The following is a 25,073-nucleotide window of genomic DNA, read 5'->3' on the forward strand; positions in this document are numbered from 1 at the left end:
GGATTAGAGGGATGTCTATCTAAGCGGGAGTTCTTTAGTAATCTGATTAATTGAACCAAATTTATCATGAACTTAGTACCTGATAGTATCTTGCTTGTTTATGTTTGATTGTAGATAGATGGCCCGTGCTGTTGTTCCGTTGATTTTAATGCGTTCCTTGAGAAAGCAAAGTTGAAGCACCGCTGGGTGCCAGGCCTGCTGCTGGAGCAACACAAGATGTTATGAACGTCTGGCAGAGCAAAGCTGATGACTACTCGATAGTTCAGTGTGCCATGCTTTACGGCTTAGAATCGGGACTTCAACGATGTTTTGAACGTTATGGAGCATATGAGATGTTCCAGGAGTTGAAGTTAATATTTCAAGCAAATGCCTAGATTGAGAGATATGAAGTCTCCAGTAAGTTCTATAGCTGCAAGATGGAGGAGAACAGTTCTGTCAGTGAGCATATACTCAAAATGTCTGGGTATAATAATCACTTGATTCAATTGGGAGTTAATCTTCCAAATGATTGCGTCATTGACAGAATTCTCCAATCACTGCCACCAAGCTACAAGAGCTTCGTGATGAACTATAATATGCAAGGGATGAATAAGACTATTCCCGAGGTCTTCGCAATGCTGAAAGCTGCGGAGGTAGAAATCAAGAAGGAGCATCAAGTGTTGATGGTCAACAAGACCACTAGTTTCAAGAAAAAGGGCAAAGGAAAGAAGAACGGGAACTTCAAAAAGAACCGCAAGCAAGTTGCTACTCAAGAGAAGAAACCCAAACCTGGACCTAAGCCTGAAACTGAGTGCTTCTACTGCAAGTAGGCTGGTCACTGGAAGCGGAACTGCCCCAAGTATTTGGCGGATAAGAAGGATGGCAAGGTGAACAAAGGTATATGTGATATACATGTTATTGATGCGTACCTTACTAATGCTCGTAGTAGCACCTGGGTATTGGATACTGGATCTGTTGCTAACATTTGCAACTCGAAACAGGGACTACGGATTAAGCGAAGATTGGCTAAGGACGAGGTGACGATGCGCGTGGGAAATAATTCCGAAGTCGATGTGATCGCAGTCAGCACGCTACCTCTACATCTACCTTCGGGATTAGTATTAGACCTAAATAATTGTTATTTGGTGCCAGCGTTAAGCATGAACATTATATCTGGATCTTGTTTGATGCGAGACGGTTATTCATTTAAATCAGAGAATAATGGTTGTTCTATTTATATGAGTAATATCTTTTATGGTCATGCACCCTTAAAGAGTGGTCTATTCTTATTAAATCTCGATAGTAGTGACACACATATTCATAATGTTGAAGCCAAAAGATGCAGAGTTGATATGATAGTGCAACTTATTTGTGGCACTGTCGTTTGGGTCATATCGGTGTAAAGCGCATGAAGAAACTCCATACTGATGGACTTTTGGAACCACTTGATTATGAATCACTTGGTACTTGCGAACCGTGCCTTATGGGTAAGATGACAAAAACACCGTTCTCCGGTACTATGGAGAGAGCAACAGATTTGTTGGAAATCATACATACAGATGTATGTGGTCCGATGAATGTTGAGGCTCGTGGCGGATATCGTTATTTTCTCACCTTCACAGATGACTTAAGCAGATATGGGTATATCTACTTAATGAAACATAAGTCTGAAACATTTGAAAAGTTCAAAGAATTTCAGAGTGAAGTTGAAAATCATCGTAACAAGAAAATAAAATTACTACGATCTGATCGTGGAGGAGAATATTTGAGTTACGAGTTTGGTGTACATTTGAAACAATGCGGAATAGTTTCGCAACTCACGCCACCCGGAACACCACAGCGTAATCGTGTGTCCGAACGTCGTAATCATACTTTACTAGATATGGTGTGATCTATGATGTCTCTTACTGATTACCGCTATCGTTTTGGGGATATGCTATAGAGACGGCCGCATTCACGTTAAATAGGGCACCATCAAAATCCGTTGAGACGACGCCTTATGAACTGTGGTTTAGCAAGAAACCAAAGTTGTCGTTTCTGAACGTTTGGGGCTGCGATGCTTATGTGAAAAAGCTTCAACCTGATAAGCTCGAACCCAAATCGGAGAAATGTGTCTTCATAGGATATCCAAAGGAAACTATTGGATACACCTTCTATCACAGATCCGAAGGCAAGACTTTTGTTGCTAAATTCGGAAACTTTATAGAGAAGGAGTTTCTCTCGAAAGAAATGAGTGGGAGGATAGTAGAACCTGACGAGGTAACTGTACCTGCTCCCTTATTGGAAAGTAGTACATCACAGAAACCAGTTTCTATGACACCTACACCAATTAGTGAGGAAGCTAATGATGATGATCATGAAACTTCAGAACAAGATACTACTGAACCTCGTAGATCAACCAGAGTAATATCCGCACCAGAGTGGTACAGTAATCCTATTCTGGAAGTCATGATACTAGATCATGATGAACCTACGAACTATGAAGAAGCGATGGTGAGCCCAGATTCCGCAAAATGGCTTGAAGCCATGAAATCTGAGATGGGATCCATGTATGAGAACAAAGTATGGACTTTGGTTGACTTGCCCAATGATCGGCAAGCAATTGAGAATAAATGGATCTTCAAGAAGAAGACTGACGCTGACGGTAATATTACTGTCTACAAAGCTCGACTTGTCGCAAAAGGTTTTCGACAAGTTCAAGGGATTGACTACGATGAGACCTTCTGACTCGTAGCGATGCTTAAGTCTGTCCGAATCATGTTAGCAATTGCCGCATTTTATAATTATGAAATTTGGCAGATGGATGTCAAAACTGCATTCCTGAATGGATTTCTGGAAGAAGAGTTGTATATGATGCAACCGGAAGGTTTTGTCGATCCAAAGGGAGCTAACAAAGTATGCAAGCTCCAGCGATCCATTTATAGACTGGTGCAAGCTTCTCGGAGTTGGAATAAACGCTTTGATAGTGTGATCAAAGCATTTGGTTTTGTACAGACTTTTGGAGAAGCCTGTATTTACAAGAAAGTGAGTGGGAGCTCTGTAGCATTTCTGATATTATATGTAGATGACATATTACTAATCGGAAATGATATAGAATTTCTGAATAGCATAAAGGGATACTTGAATAAGAGTTTTTCAATGAAAGACCTCAGTGAAGCTGCTTACATATTGGGCATTAAGATCTATAGAGATAGATCAAGACGCTTAATTGGACTTTCACAAAGCACATACCTTGACAAAATTTTAAAGAAGTTCAAAATGGATCAAGCAAAGAAAGGATTCTTGCCTGTGTTACAAGTTGTGAAATTGAGTAAGTCTCAATGCCCGACCAATGCAGAAGATAGAGAGAAAAATGAAAGATGTTCCCTATGCTTCAGCCATAGGCTCTATCATGTATGCAATGCTATGTACCAGACCTGATGTGTGTCTTGCTATAAGTCTAGCAGGGAGGTACCAAAGTAATCCAGGAGTGGATCACTGGACAGCGGTCAAGAACATCCTGAAATACCTGAAAAGAACTAAGGATATGTTTCTCATATATGGAGGTGACAAAGAGCTCATAGTAAATGGTTACGTTGATGCAAGCTCTGACACTGATCCGGACGATTCTAAATCGCAAACCGGATACGTGTTTACATTAAATGGTGGAGCTGTCAGTTGGTGCAGTTCTAAACAAAGCGTTGTGGCGGGATCTACAAGTGAAGCAGAGTACATAGCTGCTTCGGAAGCAGCAAATGAAGGAGTCTGGATGAAGGAGTTCATATCCGATCTAGGTGTCATACCTAGTGCATCGGGTCCAACGAAAATCTTTTGTGACAATACTGGTGCAATTGCCTTGGCAAAGGAATCCAGATTTCACAAGAGAACCAAGCACATCAAGAGACGCTTCAATTCCATCCGGGATCTAGTCCAGGTGGGAGATATAGAGATTTGCAAGATACATACGGATCTGAATGTTGCAGACCCGTTGACTAAGCCTCTTCCACGAGCAAAACATGATCAACACCAAAGCTCCATGGGTGTTAGAATCATTACTGTGTAATCTAGATTATTGACTCTAGTGCAAGTGGGAGACTGAAGGAAATATGCCCTAGAGGCAATAATAATGTTATTATTTTATTTCCTTATATCATGATAAATGTTTATTATTCATGCTAGAATTGTATTATCCAGAAACATAATACTTGTGTGAATACATAGACAAACTAAACGTCACTAGTATGCCTCTACTTGACTAGCTCATTAATCAAAGATGGTTATGTTTCCTAACCATAGACATGTGTTGTCATTTGATTAACGAGATCACATTATTAGGAGAATGATGTGATTGACATGACCCATTCCATTAGCTTAGCACCCGATCGTATAGTATGTTGCTATTGCTTTCTTCATGACTTATACATGTTCCTATGACTATGAGATTATGCAACTCCCGTTTGCCGGAGGAACACTTTGTGTTCTACCAAACGTCACAACGTAACTGGGTGATTATAAAGGAGCTCTACAGGTGTCTCCAAAGGTAAATGTTGGGTTGGCGTATTTCGAGATTAGGATTTGTCACTCCAATTGTCGGAGAGGTAGCTCTGGGCCCTCTCGGTAATGCACATCACATAAGCCTTGCAAGCATTGCAACTAATGAGTTAGTTGCGAGATGATGTATTACGAAACGAGTAAAGAGACTTGTCGATAATGAGATTGAACTAGGTATTGAGATACCGATGATCGAATCTCGGGCAAGTAACATACCGATGACAAACGGAACAACGTATGTTGTTATGCGGTCTGACCGATAAAGATCTTCGTAGAATATGTAGGAGCCAATATGAGCATCCAGGTTCCGCTATTGGTTATTGACCGGAGATATGTCTCGGTCATGTCTACATTGTTCTCAAACCCGTAGGGTCCGCACGCTTAAGGTTTCGATGACAGTTATATTATGAGTTTATGAGTTTTGATGTACCGAAGTTAGTTCGGAGTCCCGGATGTGATCACGGACATAACGAGGAGTCTCGAAATGGTTGAGACATAAATATTGATATATTGGACGGCTATATTCAGACACCAGAAGTGTTCCGGGTGATTTCGAAGAAAACCGGAGTACCGGAGGGTTACCAGAACACCCCCCCCCCCCCCCCCGGGAGAAGTAATGGGCCATATGGGCCTTAGTGGAGAAAGAGAAGGGCAGCCAGGGTGGGCCGCGCACCTCCTCCCCCTGGTCTGAATTGGACTAGGAGAGGGGGGCGGCGCCCCACTTTCCTTCTCCTTCCCCACTTCCTTCCCCCTCCTAGTAGGAGTCCTACTCCTACTAGGAGGAGGACTCCTCCTTGGCTCGCCTATAGGGCCGGCCGGCCTCCTCCCCTTGCTCCTTTATATACGGGGGCAGGGGAACCCCTAGAGGCAATAATAATGTTATTATTTTATTTCCTTATATCATGATAAATGTTTATTATTCATGCTAGAATTGTATTATCCGGAAACATAATACTTGTGTGAATACATAGACAAACTAAACGTCACTAGTATGCCTCTACTTGACTAGCTCATTAATCAAAGATGGTTATTTTTCCTAACCATAGACATGTGTTGTCATTTGATTAACGAGATCACATTATTAGGAGAATGATGTGATTGACATGACCCATTCCATTAGCTTAGCACCCGATCGTTTAGTATGTTGCTATGCAACTCCCGTTTGCCGGAGGAACACTTTGTGTGCTACCAAACGTCACAACGTAACTGGGTGATTATAAAGGAGCTCTACAGGTGTCTCCAAAGGTAAATGTTGGGTTGGCGTATTTCGAGATTAGGATTTGTCACTCCGATTGTCGGAGAGGTAGCTCTGGGCCCTCTCGGTAATGCACATCACATAAGCCTTGCAAGCATTGCAACTAATGAGTTAGTTGCGAGATGATGTATTACGAAACGAGTAAAGAGACTTGCCGGCAATGAGATTGAACTAGGTATTTAGATACCGACGATCGAATCTCGGACAAGTAACATACCGATGACAAAGGGAACAACGTATGTTATTATGCGGTCTGACCGATAAAGATCTTCGTAGAATGTGTAGGAGCCAATATGAGCATCCAGGTTCCGCTATTGGTTATTGACCGGAGACATGTCTCGGTCATGTCTACATTGTTCTGGAACCCGTAGGGTCCGCACGCTTAAGGTTTCGATGACAGTTATATTATGAGTTTTGATGTACCGAAGTTAGTTCGGAGTCCCGGATGTGATCACGGACATAACGAGGAGTCTCGAAATGGTCGAGACATAAAGATTGATATATTGGATGGCTATATTCGGACACCAGAAGTGTTCCGGGTGATTTCGGAGAAAACCGGAGTACCGGAGGGTTACCGGAACCCCCCCCCCCCCGGGGAGAAGTAATGGGCAGCCACGGTGGGCCGCGCGCCTCCTCCCCCCTGGTCCGAATTGGACTAGGAGAGGGGGGGCGGCGCCCCCCTTTCCTTCTCCCTCCCCACTTCGTTCCCCCTCCTAGTAGGAATCCTACTCCTACAAGGAGGAGGACTCCTCCTTGGCGCGCCTATAGGGCCGGCCGGCCTCCTGCCCTTGCTCCTTTATATACGGGGGCAGGGGGAACCCCTAGACACAAGTTGATCCACGTGATCGTTTTCTTAGCCGTGTGCGGTGCCCCCTTCCACCATAATCCTCGATAATATTGTAGCGGTGCTTAGGCGAAGCCCTGCGACGGTAGAACATCAAGATCGTCACCACGCCGTCGTGCTGACGGAACTCTTCCCCGACACTTTGCTGGATCGGAGTCCGGGGATCGTCATCGAGCTGAACGTGTGCTAAAACTCGGAGGTGCCGTAGTTTCGGTGCTTGATCGGTCGGGCCGTGAAGACGTACGACTACATCAACCGCGTTGTCATAATGCTTCCGCTGTCAGTCTACAAGGGTACGTAGATCACACTCTCCCCTCTCGTTGCTATGCATCACCATGATCTTGCGTGTATGTAGGAAATTTTTTGAAATTACTACGTTCCCCAACAAGGGGAGCCAGCTGGGGAGGAGGTGCGGCGGCGGAGAGGCGGCGGGAGGGAGCCGTCGGAAGAAGAGGCGCCGGGGAGCAGGGCGGTGCAGTTCTTGGCCTTTTGCCCGAAGAAACGGCACCGCGCACAGCATATGTCACGGCGACACTCGGAGCGGAGATGGGCAGTGCTGAAGCATCGCGGGCACTCGCCCTCGCGGAGCCAGGACGGTCGTTGGCGGGGGAGTTCACCGGGGCCGCGGCGCGGCCGACGGGGACGCGCCTGCTACCTCTTGAGCACTGCGTTGGTTTTCCCTGAAGAGGAAGGGATGATGCAGCAAAGTAGCGTCAGTATTTCCCTCAGTTTTGAGAACCAAGGTATCAATCCAGTAGGAGGCTACGCGCGAGTCCCTCGTACCTGCACAAAACAAATAAATCCTCGCAACCAACGCAAATAGGGGTTGTCAACCCTTATAAGGCCACTTACGAGAGTGAGATCTGATAGATATGATAAGATAGTATTTTTGGTATTTTTATGATAAATATGCAAAGTAAAATAAAGGCAAAGGAAATAACTAAGTAGTAGGAGATTAATATGATGAAGATAGACCCGGGGGCATAGGTTTCACTAGTGGCTTCTCTTGAGAGCATAAGTATTCTATGGTGGGTGAACAAATTACTGTTCAGCAATTGACAGAATTGAGCATAGTTATGAGAATATCTAGGTATGATCATGTATATAGGCATCACGTCCGAGACAAGTAGACCGACTCCTGCCTGCATCTACTACGATTACTCCACTCATCGACCGCTATCCAGCATGCATCTAGAGTATTAAGTTCATGAAAACAGAGTAACGCCTTAAGCAAGATGACATGATGTAGAGGGATAAAGTCATGCAATATGATAAAAACCCCATCTTGTTATCCTCGATGGCAACAATACAATACGTGCCTTGCTGCCCCTACTGTCACTGGGAAAGGACACCGCAAGATTGAACCCAAAGCTAAGCACTTATTCCATTGCAAGAAAGATCAATCTAGTAGGCCAAACCAAACTGATAATTCGAAGAGACTTGCAAAGATAACCAATCATACATAAAAGAATTCAGAGAAGATTCAAATATTTTTCATAGATAGACTTGATCATAAACCCACAATTCATCGGTCTCAACAAACACACCGCAAAAAGAAGATTACATCGAATAGATCTCCACAAGAGAGGGGGAGAACATTGTATTGAGATCCAAAAAGAGAGAAGAAGCCATCTAGCTACAAACTATGGACCCGTAGGTCTAAGGTAAACTACTCACACTTCATCGGAGGTGCTATGGTGTTGATGTAGAAGCCCTCCATGATCGATGCCCCCTCCGGCGGAGCTCCGGAACGGGCCCCAAGATGGGATATCGTGGATACAGAAAGTTGCGGCGGTGGAATTAGGTTTTTGGCTCCGTATCTGATCGTTTGGGGGTACGTAGGTATATATAGGAGGAAGGAGTATGTCGGTGGAGCAACAGGGGGCCCACGAGGGTGGAGGGCGCGCCTGGGGGGTAGGCACGCCCCGTACCTCGTGACCTCCTCTTTTCTTTCTTGATGTAGGGTCCAAGTCTCCCGGGTCTTGTTTGTTGAGAAAATCACGTTCCCGAAGGTTTCATTCCATTTGGACTCCGTTTGATATTCCTTTTCTTCGAAACCCTAAAATAGGCAAAAAAACAGCAATTCTGGGCTGGGCCTCCGGTTAATAGGTTAGTCCCAAAAATAATGTAAAAGTGGATAATAAATCCCAATAATGTTCAAAACAGTAGATAATATAGCATGGAGCAATCAAAAATTATAGATACGTTGGAGACTTATCAAGCATCCCCAAGCTTAATTCATGCTCGTCCTCGAGTAGGTAAATGATAAAAATAGAATTTTTGATGCGGAGTGCTACTTGGCATAATTTTAATGTAATTCTTCTTAATTGTGGTATGAATATTCGGATACGAAAGATTCAATACAAGAGTTTAATATTGACATAAAAATAATAATATTTCAAGCATACTAACAAAGCAATTATGTCTTCTCAAAATAACATGGCCAAAGAAAATTATCCCTGCAAAATCATATAGTATGGCTATGCTCCATCTTCACCACACAAAATATTTAAATCATGCACAACTCGATGACAAGCCAAGCAATTGTTTCATACTTTTGACATTCTCAAAAAAAATTCAATCTTCACACAATACATGAGCATGAGCCATGGATATTGCACTATAGGTGGAATAGAGTGGTGGTTCTGGAGAAGACAAAAAGGGAGAAGATAGTCTCACATCAACTAGGCGTATCAACGGGCTATGGAGATGCCCATCAATAGATATCAATGTGAGTGAGTAGGGATTGCCATGCAACGGATGCACTAGAGCTATAAGTATATGAAAGCTCAAAAGGAAACTAAGTGGGTGTGCATCCAACTTGCTTGCTCATGAAGACCTAGAGCATTTTAAGGAAGCCCATCATTGGAACATACAAGCCAAGTTCTATAATGAAAGATTCCCACTAATATATGAAAGTGATAACATGAGAGACTCTCTACTATGAAGATCATGGTGCTACTTTGAAGCACAAGTGTGGTAAAAGGATAGTAACATTGTCCCTTCTCTCTTTTTCTCTCCTTTTTTTCTTTTCTTTTTTATTTAGGCCTTTTCTCTTTTTTATGGCCTCTTTTCTTTCTTTTTTTTCGTCCGGAGTCTCATCCCGACTTGTGGGGGAATCATAGTCTCCATCATCCTTTCCTCACTGGGACAATGCTCTAATAATGATGATCATCACACTTTTATTTTTCTTACAACTCAAGAATTACAACTCGATACTTAGAACAAAATATGACTCTATATGAATGCCTCTGGCGGTGTACCGGGATATGCAATGAATCAAGAGTGACACGTATGAAAGAATTATGAATGGTGGCTTTGCCAGAAATACGATGTCAACTACATGATCATGCTAAGCAATATGACAATGATGGAGTGTGTCATAATAAAGGGAATGGTGGAAAGTTGCATGGCAATATATCTCGGAATGGCTATGAAAATGCCACAATAGGTAGGTATGGTGGCTGTTTTGAAGAAGGTATATGGTGGGTGTATGATACCGGCGAAAGGTGCGCGGTATTAGAGTGGCTAGCAATGGTGGAAGGGTGAGAGTAGTGCGTATAATCCATGGACTCAACATTAGTCATAAAGAACTCATATACTTATTGCAAAAATCTACAAGTTATCAAAGCAAAGTATTACGTGCATGCTCCTAGGGGGATAGATTGGTAGGAAAGGACCATCACTCGTCCCCGACCGCCACTTATAAGGAAGACAATCAATAAATAAATCATGCTCTGACTTCATCACATAACGGTTCACCATACGTGCATGCTATGGGAATCACAAGCTTTAACACAAGTATTTCTCAAATTCACAACTACTCAACTAGCATGACTTTAATATCACCATCTCCATATCTCAAAACAATTATCAAGTATCAAACTTATCATAGTATTCAACACACTCATAAGAGATTTTTTTAATACCGAGCATATTAGGATTTTAAGCAAATTACCATGCTATTAAGACTCTCAAAATAATCTAAGTGAAGCATGAGAGATCAATAGTTTCTATAAAACAAATCCACCACCGTGCTCTAAAAGATATAAGTGAAGTGCTAGAGCAAAATTATATAACTCAAAAGATATAAGCGAAGCACATAGAGTATTCTAACAAATTCTAAATCATGTATGGCTCTCTCAAAAGGTGTGTACAGCAAGGATGATTGTGGTAAACTAACAAGAAAAGACTCAAATAATACAAGGCGCTCCAAGCAAAACACATATCATGTGGCGAATAAAAATATAGCTCCAAGTAAAGTTACCGATAGAAGTAGACGAAAGAGGGGATGCCTTCCGGGGCATCCCCAAGCTTTGGCTTTTAGGTGTCCTTAGATTATCTTGGGGGTGCCATGGGAATCCCCGAGCTTAGGCTCTTGCCACTCCTTGTTCCATAATCCATCAAATCTTTACCCAAAACTTGAAAACTTCACAACACAAAACTTAAAATAGAAAATCTCGTGAGCTCCGTTAGCGAAAGAAAACAAAAGACCACTTCAAGGTACTGTAATGAACTCATTATTTATTTATATTGGTGTTATACCTACTGTATTCCAAATTCTCTATGGTTTATAAACTATTTTACTAGCCATAGATTCATCAAAATAAGCAAACAACACACGAAAAACAGAATCTGTCAAAAACAGAACGGTATGTAGTAATCTGTAGCTAGTGCAATATCTGGAACCCCAAAAATTCTAAAATAAATTGCTGGACGTGAGAAATTTATCTATTAATCATCTGCAAAAAGAATTAACTAAATAGAACTTTCCAAATAAAAATTACAGCAGTTCTCGTGAGCACTAAAGTTTCTGTTTTTTACAGCAAGTTCAACAAGACTTTCCCCAAGTCTTCCCAACGGTTCTACTTGGCACAAACACTAATTAAACACAAAAAACACAACCAAAACAGAGGCTAGATAAATTATTTATTACTAAACAGGAGCAAAAAGTAAGGAATAAAAATAAAATTGGGTTGCCTCCCAACAAGCGCTATCGTTTAACGCCCCTAGCTAGGCATAACAAGCAAAAATAGATCTAGGTATTTCCATCTTTGGTAGGCAATCCATAAGTGGATCTTATAATAGATTCATAAGGTAATTTAATTTTCTTTCTAGGAAAGTGTTCCATGCCTTCCCTTAACGGAAATTGGAATCTAATATTTCCTTCTTCATATCAATAATTGCACCAATCGTTCTAAGGAAAGGTCTACCAAGAATAATAGGACATGAAGGATTGCAATCTATGTCAAGAACAATAAAATCTACATGAACATAATTCCTATTTTCAACAATAAGAACATCATTAATTCTTCCCATAGGCTTCTTAATAGTGGAATCCGCAAGGTGCAAGTTTAGAGAGCAATCATCAAAATCACGGAAACCTAATAAATCACACAAAGTCTTTGGAATCGTGGAAACACTAGCACCCAAATCACATAAAGCATAACATTCGTGATCTTTAATTTTAATTTTAATAGTTGGTTCCCACCCATCACAAAGTTTTCTAGGGATAGAAACTTCCAATTCAAGTTTTTCTTCATAAGATTGCATCAAGGCATCAACGATATGTTTACTAAACGCTTTATTTTGACTATAAGCATGAGGAGAATTTAGCACGGATTGCAACAAGGAAATACAATCAATCAAAGAGCAATTTTCATAGTTAAATTCCTTGAAATCCATAATAGTGGGTTTAGCAACCTCTAGGGTTTTAATTTCTTCAATCCCACTTTTATCAATTTTAGCATCAAGATCAACAAATTCCGAATTCTTGGAACTCCTTCTAGGTAAAGGTGGATCATATTCAGTCCCATCATTATCAAGATTCATATTGCAAAACAAAGATTTAATAGGGGACACATCAATAACTTTTAGATCTTCATCTTTATTTTCATAGCAATCCGGTTTAGCGGCCATCTTATTAACTAAGGTAGCATGCCTATCCGAAATTTCAGTAGTTAATTTCTCAAGATGAGCAATTTGGGATCTTAAACCATCGAATTCTTTAGACATATCATCAAGCTCTTTATTCATAAAACTCATAAAACTTTTCTGTTCTTTAAGTTCGTTTCTGAAGAAACTATTATGTTCAAATTGCAAGACCATGAAACTCCTGACATTGCTTTCGATCTCTTCTAATCTTTTTAAGGTGAAGGTCACCAAATTTAGTATTATCTTGAACCATCGTGACAAGCAAGCAAACTAACACACAAGCAAACAAAAAGCAAGCGGGCAAAAAGAGATAAATAGAGAAAGAGAGGGAGGATAGAGAGAGTGAGGGCAAATAAAACGGCAAGGGTGAAGTGGGGGAGAGGAAAACGAGAGGCAAATGGCAAACAATGTAATGCGGGAGATAAGGGTATGTGATGGGTACTTGGTATGTTGACTTTTGCGTAGACCTCCCCGGCAACGGCGCCAGAAATCCTTCTTGCTACCTCTTGAGCACTGCGTTGGTTTTCCCCGAAGAGGAAGGGATGATGCAGCAAAGTAGCGTAAGTATTTCCCTCAGTTTTGAGAACCAAGGTATCAATCCAGCAGGAGGCTATGAGGGAGTCCCTCGTACCTGCACAAAACAAATAAATCCTCGCAACCAACGCAGATAGGGGTTGTCAATCCCTATAATGCCACTTACGAGAGTGAGATCTGATAGATATGATAAGATAATATTTTTGGTATTTTTATGATAAAGATGCAAAGTAAAATAAAGGCAAAGGAAATAACTAAGTAGTAGGAGATTAATATGATGAAGATAGACCCGGGGACCATAGGTTTCACTAGTGGCTTCTCTCGAGAGCATAAGTATTCTACGGTGGGTGAACAAATTACTGTTGAGCAATTGACAGAATTGAGCATAGTTATGAGAATATCTAGTTATGATCATGTATATAGGCATCACGTCCGAGACAAGTAGACCGACTCCTGCCTGCATCTACTACTATTACTCCACTCATCGACCGCTATCCAGCATGCATCTAGAGTATTAAGTTAAAAACAGAGTAACACCTTAAGCAACATGACATGATGTAGAGGGATAGACTCATGCAATATGAAGAAAACCCCATCTTGTTATCCTCAATTGCAACAACACAATACGTGCCTTACTGCCCCTACTGTCACTGGGAAAGGACACCACAAGATTGAACCCAAAGTTAAGCACTTCTCCCATTGCAAGAAAGATCAATCTAGTAGGCCAAACCAAACTGATAATTCAAAGAGACTTGCAAAGATAACCAATCATACATAAAAGAATTCAGAGAAGATTCAAATATTGTTCATAGATAGACTTGATCATAAACCCACAATTCATCGGTCTCAACAAACACACCGCAAAAAGAAGATTACATCGAATAGATCTCCACAAGAGAGGGGAAGAACATTGTATTGAGATCCAAAAAGAGAGAACACTACAAGAAATATGTCAACTTGTGACCACCACTATTGGTCACTGAATGGTCACAAATTTCCATTTGTGACCTTTTTGTGACCAAAAACATAAGGTCAAAAGCTGGCCGTCGTAAACCGACTATAGCGACCTTTCTTCTGGAATGGTCGTAGATGTTTATGACCAAAATACATCTACTGTGGCGTTTTGGTCACTAGCAACCTCCCCAGGCCACGTAGGCATCCAGCGTGGCAAGCTGATGTGGCACCAGAACCAGCCCGGTCCAATTCGGTTTTCTACATGGGCCTAGCCCATTAATTCAGCCCATTTATTGTTTTTTCTTTCAAGTTTGGTTAGCTACATGGGCCAAGCCGAACAGACTTTTATTTTTTCTTCTACAGTCCACATTTTTTGGGGCCTCAACCTTTTTCCAGCCCATTTGTCAGTTTTCTTTTGTTTCTTTTCCATTTTAAAGTAGGTCCCACTAGTCATATGGGAACCAATTACCACAGGCCAGTTCTATATTTTTGCAATTAGAAAATTTGATTCAAAAAGGGCCAATAAGGCATAATATTTCATACAACAACCAAGCAGTACATTACAATCATGTACACCCAAAACTGAGATAGTACATTACAACGGCCAAACAAAGTACCAAAACTAAGATAGTACATTACAACAGCCAAGCAAAGTACCTAGTACAAATCTTGTATTTAGCTATAAAATGCAACTAAATATACACATAACTAGCTCCAGTGAGCGAAATGGCATTCTGGGTGTGGTTTTTCTTCAGGATTCTTCTTGCTGTAGCTCCTGTACACCCAATTTTTGAAGAATAAAGGCCAGCATCTACAAATAATAAATTATGAAAAGTTAGAAACATAATCAAGTGAATCCGCCTAAGCAAACACAGAAGTACAATGCTTGAGATACATGTATGCAGCAAGAAAAACAGGCAATGTGATGGCAGTATGAGCGCACAATAATTCTGGGAGTAAAAAGAACATAAATAATACAACAATCTCTGGAAACAAAAACATGAGATGAAGCTTAGTTAACCAGAAAGTACATTATAGTGATGAAGATAACATCAACAAGATGGTCAAGAGAAACAAAAACATCTGACACTACATTCTGTGTATGGACAAGTCTACACAAAACCTAGTTAATACCATTGAATGCATTGCAAACTTATACCACCCAGACAAGAATTCATATGCAATAGATCCATTACAGATGAGAGACACGACTCAAAAACTTGCCTTCAACACTTCCTTTTACAGAATGTCAAGAGAGCAAACAACAAAATAACTAAATGTAACTATTTCCTCTTGTGCTCAAGACAAAGCTTGCCCACCACAACTGCCCGCACAGCTATCACAAACAATTTCAGCATTCAGTCACTACTAGCATACGAAGCTCATCGAGCTAACTGAGCATCAAAACATGGGAGAGCACCCATACAAGCCGGAGACAGCTATGTACACAAGCTTTTCCCGCAGGAGAATAACAAAACCCTAAGGTACATGAGGTACTACTGCTAGTGTATATAGAACCAATCAAGCTGCTGGTGCAGGAGCAGAGCATGAGTCCAACAAAACATGCTATAGGAGCATAAAAGAGGGAGCTAGGGGTAGGAGATGGAGCCAGCTCACCGAAGAACTTGGGAGTCCAGCTTGGGTCCTTGCTAATCTGCTGCTGCTCCAGTAGCTCTCGTGTGCGGGTATAAGATCAGACCCAACCGACTAGAAGCGGCCATTTGTCGAGCGATCTTTCATTTCCTAGTCTGCAACAAGAGGTAAATGCTAGAGATTAGCAACTGCTGCCAAACCCAATGTGACAAAGAGGTAAGCACTATAAACTGGATTTATAAAAACAGAATAAGCAAAACGCAGAGCCTGTGCAAGTTTATCAGTACTGTAGTTCAGTGGAGTAGCTGCAAAGAATTAACACTAAGCATAAGATAGACTAAGAATTTTCAGTGGAGCAGCTGCACATAATTAAGAAAGCATCAGCAAGTTAACAAGCTACTGAAAAACTACTGGAACCAAAATAGTACTACAAAATACAGAATTTGCAAAAATCTGTAAACTGAATTTTTTGCCAAGGAAACAAAATCTTATAGCTTCAGGCTGGAGCACTACAGTTGTTGGTTAGACTTCATATAGCTTCAGGCTGGTTGGAGTACTACAGCAGCAACCATTTCATGGTTAGACTACTCCATTTGCAGTAGCCAAATATTCAGATATGACTAAGTGACTGATCAGGCCAACAACATAAGCAAGTGGCAGCGTAAGCAGAAATTGGCCTTTGAATTATCAACATCAACCGCAAGACTACGACAAGAAGGCTTATTATAGAATCAGTCAATCACATAATCAATGATAGCAACTGATGACTGCACAATCAAGTTTCACTTCCATGGGCTCGTGATGAGGTCATACCTCGCAGGAGATGTATCGGGAGGGGGCTTGGAGATGGCGTCACGGTGGTGGTGGAGCTGTGTCCTCCATGGCGTCCTCACGTGCATGGCGTCATCCCCTCCATCGCGTCCTCTTCTCCATGGCGTGCCCTCTTGCTGTTTCTTCACTTCAGGTTCTGCTGTGGACACTTTAGTGAGAGAGCAGTTGCACTCTTGCTGTTGCTGCTGCTTCTCTTCTTTAGGGTGCAATGTATCTTCAGCTGTTTTCTTATGAATCTTGAGCTTTAAATCTGTGATGATCTTCTTGGCGGACTCGAGTTGCTTGAGCACACCGAGCGTCTCTCTTTCTTTGGCGCCGAGCTCCTTCTCTATCTGCGTGGTCTGCTCCGCTAGATTGACGTGTTGTTCATCTTCAGTCCCCCCACACACAGTCTGGTTCTGTTTCTGCAGGCGGAAAATGTGGCAAGAACAAAATTAATCGAGAGAACGAAGAGAAACATCAGTGCTGGCTGATTTTACTGGCCACATTTGCCTCCGAATCACGGACAAGAACCACTCCGCTCTTCTCCTAATTGAATGAAGAACTATGTGACCCAAAGTAGTACAGGGGTACGGCCATGTAGTACTATGCAAGAACAAAAAGTACTCCGCGGAATAGGAAATGGCACCGTTTCTCCAGCAAGAATGTAAATCAGGCCAAGACGAGTCGCGACGAGAAGGGAGACGGGAGGAGGAGGAGGTCGGACTGACCTTGTGGTGCGCGAAGATGCGGTTGACGAGGTGGGAGCTCCAGGCGGCGCTGCCGCGGAAGCGGTCGACAGCCTCCCACACGGACTCGAACGGCGTCCTCGAGCCGCTGCACTCGTCCCAGACCGACGATTGCAGGGTGTGGCGCGCTGCTCCCGTATCCTATAGGAGGAGCCTCCCAGGTCGCGGATCTGGCAGCCCTCGTCGCCGACACGTGCTGGATCCATTGGCGAGGCTGCAGCCATCGATCCAGAGGGAGGAAGGAGAACACCATGGATCCAGATCGGAGTGGGCAAGGCTGCGGCCGTCGCGGTCTGGAAGCGCTACCTCGCACTGCCCGACTTGGGGCCAAGGTGAGGGGAGGGCGTGGTGGTGTGCGGCAGCGGCATGGGTCATCGACGGTGTGGGTGGAGCGGCGACTGCGGGAGTGGATCCCATCTCACTGAACCGAGAGAGAGCAGCGACTGGGACGGAGGGGTGGTGGAAGTGGGGATGGCCGGGGATGGGGCCGGAGGAGGGATCAGGAAGTGGTGCAGGGGACGGGGAGGAGGTGGCGGCGCCGAGGTTGGCGACGAGGAGTGGTGCAGGGGACAGGGAGGAGTGGCGGCGGCGAGGAGATGGGGACGAGGGAGGAGGGGTGCGATGGGGGATCTGAGCTAGGGTTTGGGCTGCGGGTGGGGATCTTTTTCTTTTATTTTTTCTGTAGATAGATGGATGGATGGATGTGGGGTGGAGAGATGGATGGGTGGATGGATGGGCACCATGTCATCGATCCGTGGGAAGAGTTCTCATTGGTTCGAAAAATCAGTGTTTTAAAATAGTCTTCAAGTATTAAAAATAGAGGGATTTTGTGAAGCAGCTATCAAAAATATTTTGCAAAAGGGCACAACACAAATTTTCACTAGACTTAGACCACATTTTATGGATAAGGACCAATTTGTATGCATTTCTGATCTTTCTAGATATTTTAAATCATTTTTTTGTGAAGAACCTACCAAATATTTGTTACAAAATTGGATTACATCAATTTTATAAAATACTAGTCCATATTTAATATACAATTGACCAAATGGTTGGGTGTCGAAAGTTTTGATCCACCTCTGGTAAAAAAGACAAATTTTCGTCGATTCAGTAGGAAGCAGGTCAAATTTGAACTAAACCTGCCTCATAGTTTGCTCTTTATGTTTTCCAAAAATCATTTCTAGGTAAATAAGTATCTATTTAATCATAGAAACACCAAAAAAATTCCAAGATTCAACCACTAGCTAGGAACGGTCAAGCCCGCCGTTTTGACCGCATTTTGAAACGGGCATAAAAAATTCAAAAAAAATCAAAAAATTGGAAAACCTTTGCATTGTGTCATTATATGTGACCAAGTTTCCAGGAAAAATAATAAACTTGTAATACGGTAATTATTTTGAAAAAGTGTTCTTAGAAATGAGCTATCATGCATGAAAATTCATGGCTTTCAAGCCAAATGATCAATCTTATGGCCACATTCATGGCATAGTTTGTTCAAATGATCTCATATTGTGCACAAGGGTACATCTTGGAAATCCAAACAATGTTTCCTAAGGAAGTTTTCATTTTCTTTGCATGGAAATTTCATTTTTCATTTTCCGAGTGCCCAAAAGGAGGTTTTTTGTGAAGGAACTACCAAATAATTGTTGCAAAAATGGACCAAATCAATTTTATAAAATAATAGGCCATATATAATGCACAATTGACAAAATGTTTGGGTGAAAAAGGTTTTGATCCACCTCTGGTGAAAAAGACAAATTGCCGTCGATTCAGTTGGAAACGGGTCAAATTTGAACTGCAGTTGCCTCATAGTTTGCTCTTTATTTTTTCCAAAAATCATTTATAGGTAAATAAGTATCTATTTAATCATAGAAACACCAAAAAAATTCCAAGATTCAACCACTAGCTAGGAATGGTCAAGCCCGCCGTTTTGACTATATTTTGAAACGGGCATAAAAAATTCAAAAAAAATCAAAAAATTGGAAAACCTTCGCATTGTGTAATTATATGTGACCAAGTTTCCAGGAAAAATAATAAACTTGTAATACGGTAATTATTTTAAAAAAGTGTTCTCAGAAATGAGCTATCATGCGTGAAGATTCATGGCTTTCAAGCCAAATGATCAATCTTATGGCCACATTCATGGCATAGTTTGTTCAAATGATCTCATATTGTGCACAAGAGTGCATATTGGAATGGAAAACAATGTTTTCTAAGGAAGTTTTCATTTTCGTTGGATGAAAAAACCATTTTCCATTTTTCGAGTGCCCGAAAGGAGGTTTTTTTGTGAAGGAACTACCAAATAATTGTTGCAAAATTGGACTAAATCATTTTTATAAAATACTAGGCCATATTTAATGCACAATTGACAAAATGGTTGGGTGTAAAAGTTTTTGATCCACCTCTCGTGAAAAAGACAAATTTCCGCCGATTCAGTTGGAAGCGGGTCAAATTTGAACTGCAGCTGCCTCATAGTTTGCTATTTATTTTTTCCAAAAATCATTTATAGGTACATAAGGACCTATTTAATCATAAATACATGGTTTGGTGGCGATACGTCGAGGTTTGGGCGGTGACCGAGGGCCCCAACTCTAGAGCGCGTAAACTCGCATGCCCGTCGCGTGGTCACCGGGTGACCGTAATGTTGCCATGTGTTCTGGGCGGCCTAGGCATGTCTAGTGGGTTGGGCACTCCCCAGGTTGGTGCTAGAAAGAAAATTACAACATAAGATTCTCACGAGGAGACCGATCGATGCTCAAACATGAATTAGCAGCCAAGTGTTTGATTAGCGGTACGGGAAATGCACATGGCCAATGGGCGTGAGTTTTGGATGACGATGATCATCTACTAAGAAGAATGTCTTCACAAATTTTTAGCTCAAAAGGAGGATCCTAGGTGGTACTTGCTTTGCAAAGTACCACGCTGGACAAAAATATGAATGTTGAAGCTGGGCTCAAAATAATGAATGGAGTGAGCTGAAATTTTGTGGAGGATGGTTATTTGGACATAGGAAAGCATTGTAGAAAATTGATACCATTTGGACATGCCAAAGTAGTACTTCCTTCACAATGCTCTTCTATGGACAGAAACTTGGGAAAACTAGTGAGAGAGATTGGATGAATGAAATGAGCTCAAAATTGGTGTAGGTAAGTTACTTAGGTATGGTCATGCGCTGGTAAATTTTCAGATCATTTGGGTAAGCCTAGCTAGTACTTACTTCACAAAGCTTCTCTCGAGGTAGAAACTTTGGAAATTTCCCGAGAAAGATTTACTAGGAAAATTGAGCTGCATATTAGCATGTGGCAATGATTTGGGTATGGAAGAGTGCCCGAAAAGTTTGAGGGTAATAGGAGGGGTCTATATAACACTTGCTTTGCAATGTGCCAATTTGGCCATAAAATATAAATTGAACCTGGGCTCACATAAATGATTTGACTGAGCTGCAATTTGGAGGAGGGTGATAATTTGGGCACATGAAGGAACTGTATAAATTTCATGTCATTTAGAGATATAAAAAAGGTACTTCCTTCACAATGCTTCTAGGTGGACAAAAACTTTGGAAATTTGCCGAGGAAGATTTGCTAGGCAAATGGAGCTGAATTTTGTCATGCGGTAATAATTTGGATAGGAAAGAGTGCCCAAAAATTCCGAGGGCAATCAAGAATATATAAATAGCACTTCCTTCATAAAGTGTTGTTGTGAACAGAATAGGAAAATGAATATTGTTGAATTAGTTTTGAACTAGGAAAGGAAGGATTTTTACATATTTGATGAAGATATGCCCCAAAGAATTTATGAGATTTTTTTGGGAATTTTGGGAATGATAGAAATATAGGTTGCTTCACAACCTAGGGCAAAAACTGCCACATGGACATGACACATAGGCAAAACTGATGAGATGGCGCCTAGTCATCACAACCCACCACAATCTACAAGGCTATGACCATCTATATTGGTCATTAACAACTATAAATAAGGCAGCGGACTAGCACTGTTTGCTTTGTGACCATTTCGTGTAAGGAAATTACGACCTTTCTGACCAAAATGGTCGCAATGATTTAGGGTTTGGAGCCCCCTGAACAGCTTTTGACCAATTGGTCTAAAATGGTCATAAATTTATGACCAATTCTTCGAGGGTCACTGATAGAAGGTCATAAGTTGACATATTTCTTGTAGTGGAAGAAGCCATCTAGCTACTAACTATGGACCCGTAGGTCTGAGGTAAACTACTCACACTTCATCGGAGGGGCTATGGTGTTGATGTAGAAGCCCTCCGTGATTGATGCCCCCTCCGGCGAAGCTCCAAAACAGGCCCCAAGATGGGATCTCGTGGATACAGAAAGTTGCGGCGGTGGAATTAGGTTTTTGGCTCCGTATCTGATCGTTTGGGGGTACGTAGGTATATATAGGAGGAAGGAGTATGTCGGTGGAGCAACAGGGGGCCCACGAGGGTGGAGGGCGCGCCTGGGGGGGGGGGGGGGGGGGGTAGGCGCGCCCCCTACCTCGTGGCCTCCTCTTTTCTTTCTTGACGTAGGGTCTAAGTCTCCCGGGTCTTGTTTGTTGAGAAAATCACGTTCCCGAAGGTTTCATTCCGTTTGGACTCCGTTTGATATTCCTTTTCTTCAAAACCCTATAACAGGTAAAAGACAGCAATTCTGGGCTGGGCCTCCGATTAATAGGTTAGTCCCAAAAATAATATAAAGGTGGATAATAAAGCCCAGTAATGTCCAAAACAGTAGATAATATAGCATGGGGCAATCAAAAATTATAGATACGTTGGAGACGTGCCAGCGCCTGGCGTGGCCGCTTCCGGCTCCTGGCCACCTGCCAGCCATCCCGCGGATGGTCCTCGGGCGGAGGCCGGCAGATCTCGGAGCGGACACGGGGACGTGCAGACGACGGCGACGAGGAGGCAGCAGGCGACGAGGCGACGGGGGATGCGGGGGTCGTGGGCCTGCAAAGGATCTGCCTGTAGGAGGCGGGTGGGGAGCCGGCAGAGCTGCCCGACGAGGGGCTGGATTCGAGCGCGCGAGTAGCCAGCCGCCGCAGGAGGAGGGGTGGCCATGGGGTGGTCGATGGGGCCGGAGCGACCGCCACCGAGGTGGGTGGACGCCGGGGCCGGTACATGGTCTTGCACATTGTATATACCTTAAATCTTTTGTGGCATCCACAACCACCTCCATCTTGCCTGCCGTGAGGAGATCATTGAAATTGTTAGATAAGGGGTAGATTTTCAACTCGGTTCTTTGCCTCAGCCGTTACCTTATTCTTCACTCGAACTCTAGCTTACACAGGCAAAACAGAAATGGCACGAGTCTTTTTTATAATATTTTTTCTCCACTACTCCTTTCCTTCACCACCACTATTTTATCTAGTGTTTAATCTGAAACAAATTAACAAATCAGTGACATGAGTCAGAAAATAATTGACATATATATACATGTCACAAATTAGGAAAAGTCTTCTCACTTGTGTAATTTATAAAACATTACTATATTCATGACTCCACATCAGGATTTTTTTATAAAAAGAGTATGTTTGTGTGAAAACAATTAGCCATCTAACTAAGACATGAAGTATTCAGTTAAAATAGTTCATTATTATCTAATTATTACTTTTGTTATTAAAATACATTGGAGCTCGGTTCAAAGCCTACATATTTGTTTTTTTCTGTGAAAACTTCGAATATGTCATTTAAAGACATTATAACCGAGCACTTTTCCCGCCCTCTCAGGCTATCAAGGTTTTTGGCCATCGAATCTGGCGGATGAACATTTTCTGGCCGTCCAATCTGACTCCTGGATGGATGTCTCTAGGGCAGCTACTCCCGTGACAAATTCTGCCATATATGGTTAATTGGGCCAATATGGGCTTTCTGATTGCTCTTGTTGCTCGGTATTGCTCTGTAGGCAGTTGGTACGTCTCCTTCCCCTTCATAGCAGAACAAAGAGCATCAAAAGTATTCCCTCTATATCAAAATATAAGACATTTTTTAAAAGAAATTAAACTGGTGGTGCTATAACTTGGCGTAAACGGTCACTTTGGTGCTAAAAATTGTGGTGTATATTGAAGTGGTGCAAAAACTTGGCATTAACGTGCAAATACGGTGCTTATCTCGTTTATGTACGGAGTATATGCTGACTAGGCGTATGGAGCCCGCTGTCAGCCACTCGACCAGAGAGATGGGGCATGTGACCTGATTTTTTTCAAAAACATCCTCAAAATATATATTTTCACAAAAAGCCCCTGTTGACGTGAGAGAGTGGCATTTTTTCACCACTATGAGGAGCGGGTCCCACCTGTCAGACAAGAGTGAAAATTAAATCAAAACTGAGTCCTCCTGGACTCGAAGCCATGTCCGACAACAAGCCACAACACGGATAACCAGTACGCCAACAAGATATATATTGTTTAATTCGGATAAGAAAGCTATATGTACTAAACTGGAAGCATGAGGAGCTTTTATGGGCTGCAGATAGTGCGGCCCATTGTACACCTGTTCCTTTTTAAAATCTATTTGTAAAACATAATTAATAGAAATATGTTCAAATATTTGTGTGATACAAATATTATACATGAAAATGATTATTAGTAAATATAACAGCATTTAAATATACATCTGTGCATGATATAAAAAATATTTAGTTAATACGGACATTTAATAAAATTAAAATATTTAATGAATACATAAATATTATACAGTCACGGATTATATTTAAATTATAGAAAATGAATATTCATATGACCAGTTTAAATTATAAATTATGATTACTTTTACTTATCAAAACATTGAACTATACAAACGTGCATATAATTATTGAAATGCTGTATACCTAAAATAATTTTATGAATTGTAATTTAACTTTTTCTAATTCCTAATTATGTAAATACTGTTATAATTCATATTTTTTAAATAATATGTGAACAAATTTATAAAATAATTTATTCTGTTTGCATGTACAATATTTATAAACACAAATATTTGTTTGTTATGTTTATTACTGAGATTATAATTTAGATTTTTCAAAACACTTATAATTTTGATACTTTCTACAGGAAAAACATAAAAACTAACAGGTGCAGAAGAAGCCGCAAGATCTGCAGCCCATTTAACATCCGCCCGCGCTGTGATTAAAAATACATATTACATTTTTTCCTGTACTGGCCGAAGAAAACTTAATGGGTGCAGTGGTTTGTGTGCTCGTTTGCCTTGATGATGTTGTGTGTTCGATCCCCACCGGCCACATCTGTTATTCAGTTTTCTGTCTCAGGTGACATGCGGGACCCACTTCTCATAGAGGTGATGACAAAATCTTCCCAGTCAACATCGAGGGTGTTTTTGAAAAAATCAGGTCACATGCTCCATCTCTTTGGTCGAGTGGCTGAGAGTGGGCTCCATGCGCCTAGTCAGCACCTACTCCATACATAAACAAGATAAACACCGTATTTGTACGTTAATGTCAAGTTTTTGCACCACTCCAATGTACACCATAATTTCTAGCACCAAAGTGACCATTTATGCCAAGTTGTAGCACCACCAGTGTAATTGATTCTTTTTAAAACTATGCGAATCTAAAAAAAGTTATGATATTTCGACACGGAGGAAGAAATAATAGAAAAAAAAAACAAAACCGCGAACCAACCTGTGATTGGATGGTTAGAGGGACCGTGGTATCCCAGCCCACCAGGGTTCAAGTCCTGAAGCTCGCATTTATTCCTGGATTTATTTCAGGATTTCCAACGATGCGCATTCAGTGGGAGGAGACGTTTCCGTCGACGACGAGATGCCTATGGCGACTTCGTAAATTTCAAGATGATATGCCGGCTCAGTCTTTCGAAGGTGCTCATATGGATAGGGTGTGCGTATGTGCGTTCATAGAGGTGAGTATAT

The 25,073-nt window shown here is 41.7% G+C and overlaps 1 long non-coding RNA gene across 2 annotated transcripts; it reads right to left on the reverse strand.

Annotated features, from left to right (window-relative positions):
* Nucleotides 1-14,533: 14,533 nt before the first annotated feature.
* On the reverse strand, nucleotides 14,534-17,856 carry LOC147982114 (uncharacterized). Of its 2 annotated transcripts, none has more exons than XR_015599113.1 (4): nucleotides 17,165-17,856; nucleotides 16,437-16,982; nucleotides 15,648-15,778; nucleotides 14,534-14,841 (listed from the first exon to the last, which is right to left on the reverse strand). It is a non-coding gene; the product is annotated as an uncharacterized LOC147982114 (long non-coding RNA). The 2 variants fall into 2 exon arrangements; XR_015599112.1 differs by having other exon boundaries at nucleotides 16,437-16,852; nucleotides 17,165-17,849.
* Nucleotides 17,857-25,073: the final 7,217 nt, after the last annotated feature.

Source organism: Triticum urartu, chromosome 3A (assembly GCF_056163025.1).
Source record: "Triticum urartu cultivar PI428250 chromosome 3A, HENAU_Tu73, whole genome shotgun sequence".
Lineage (NCBI taxonomy): Eukaryota > Viridiplantae > Streptophyta > Magnoliopsida > Poales > Poaceae > Triticum > Triticum urartu.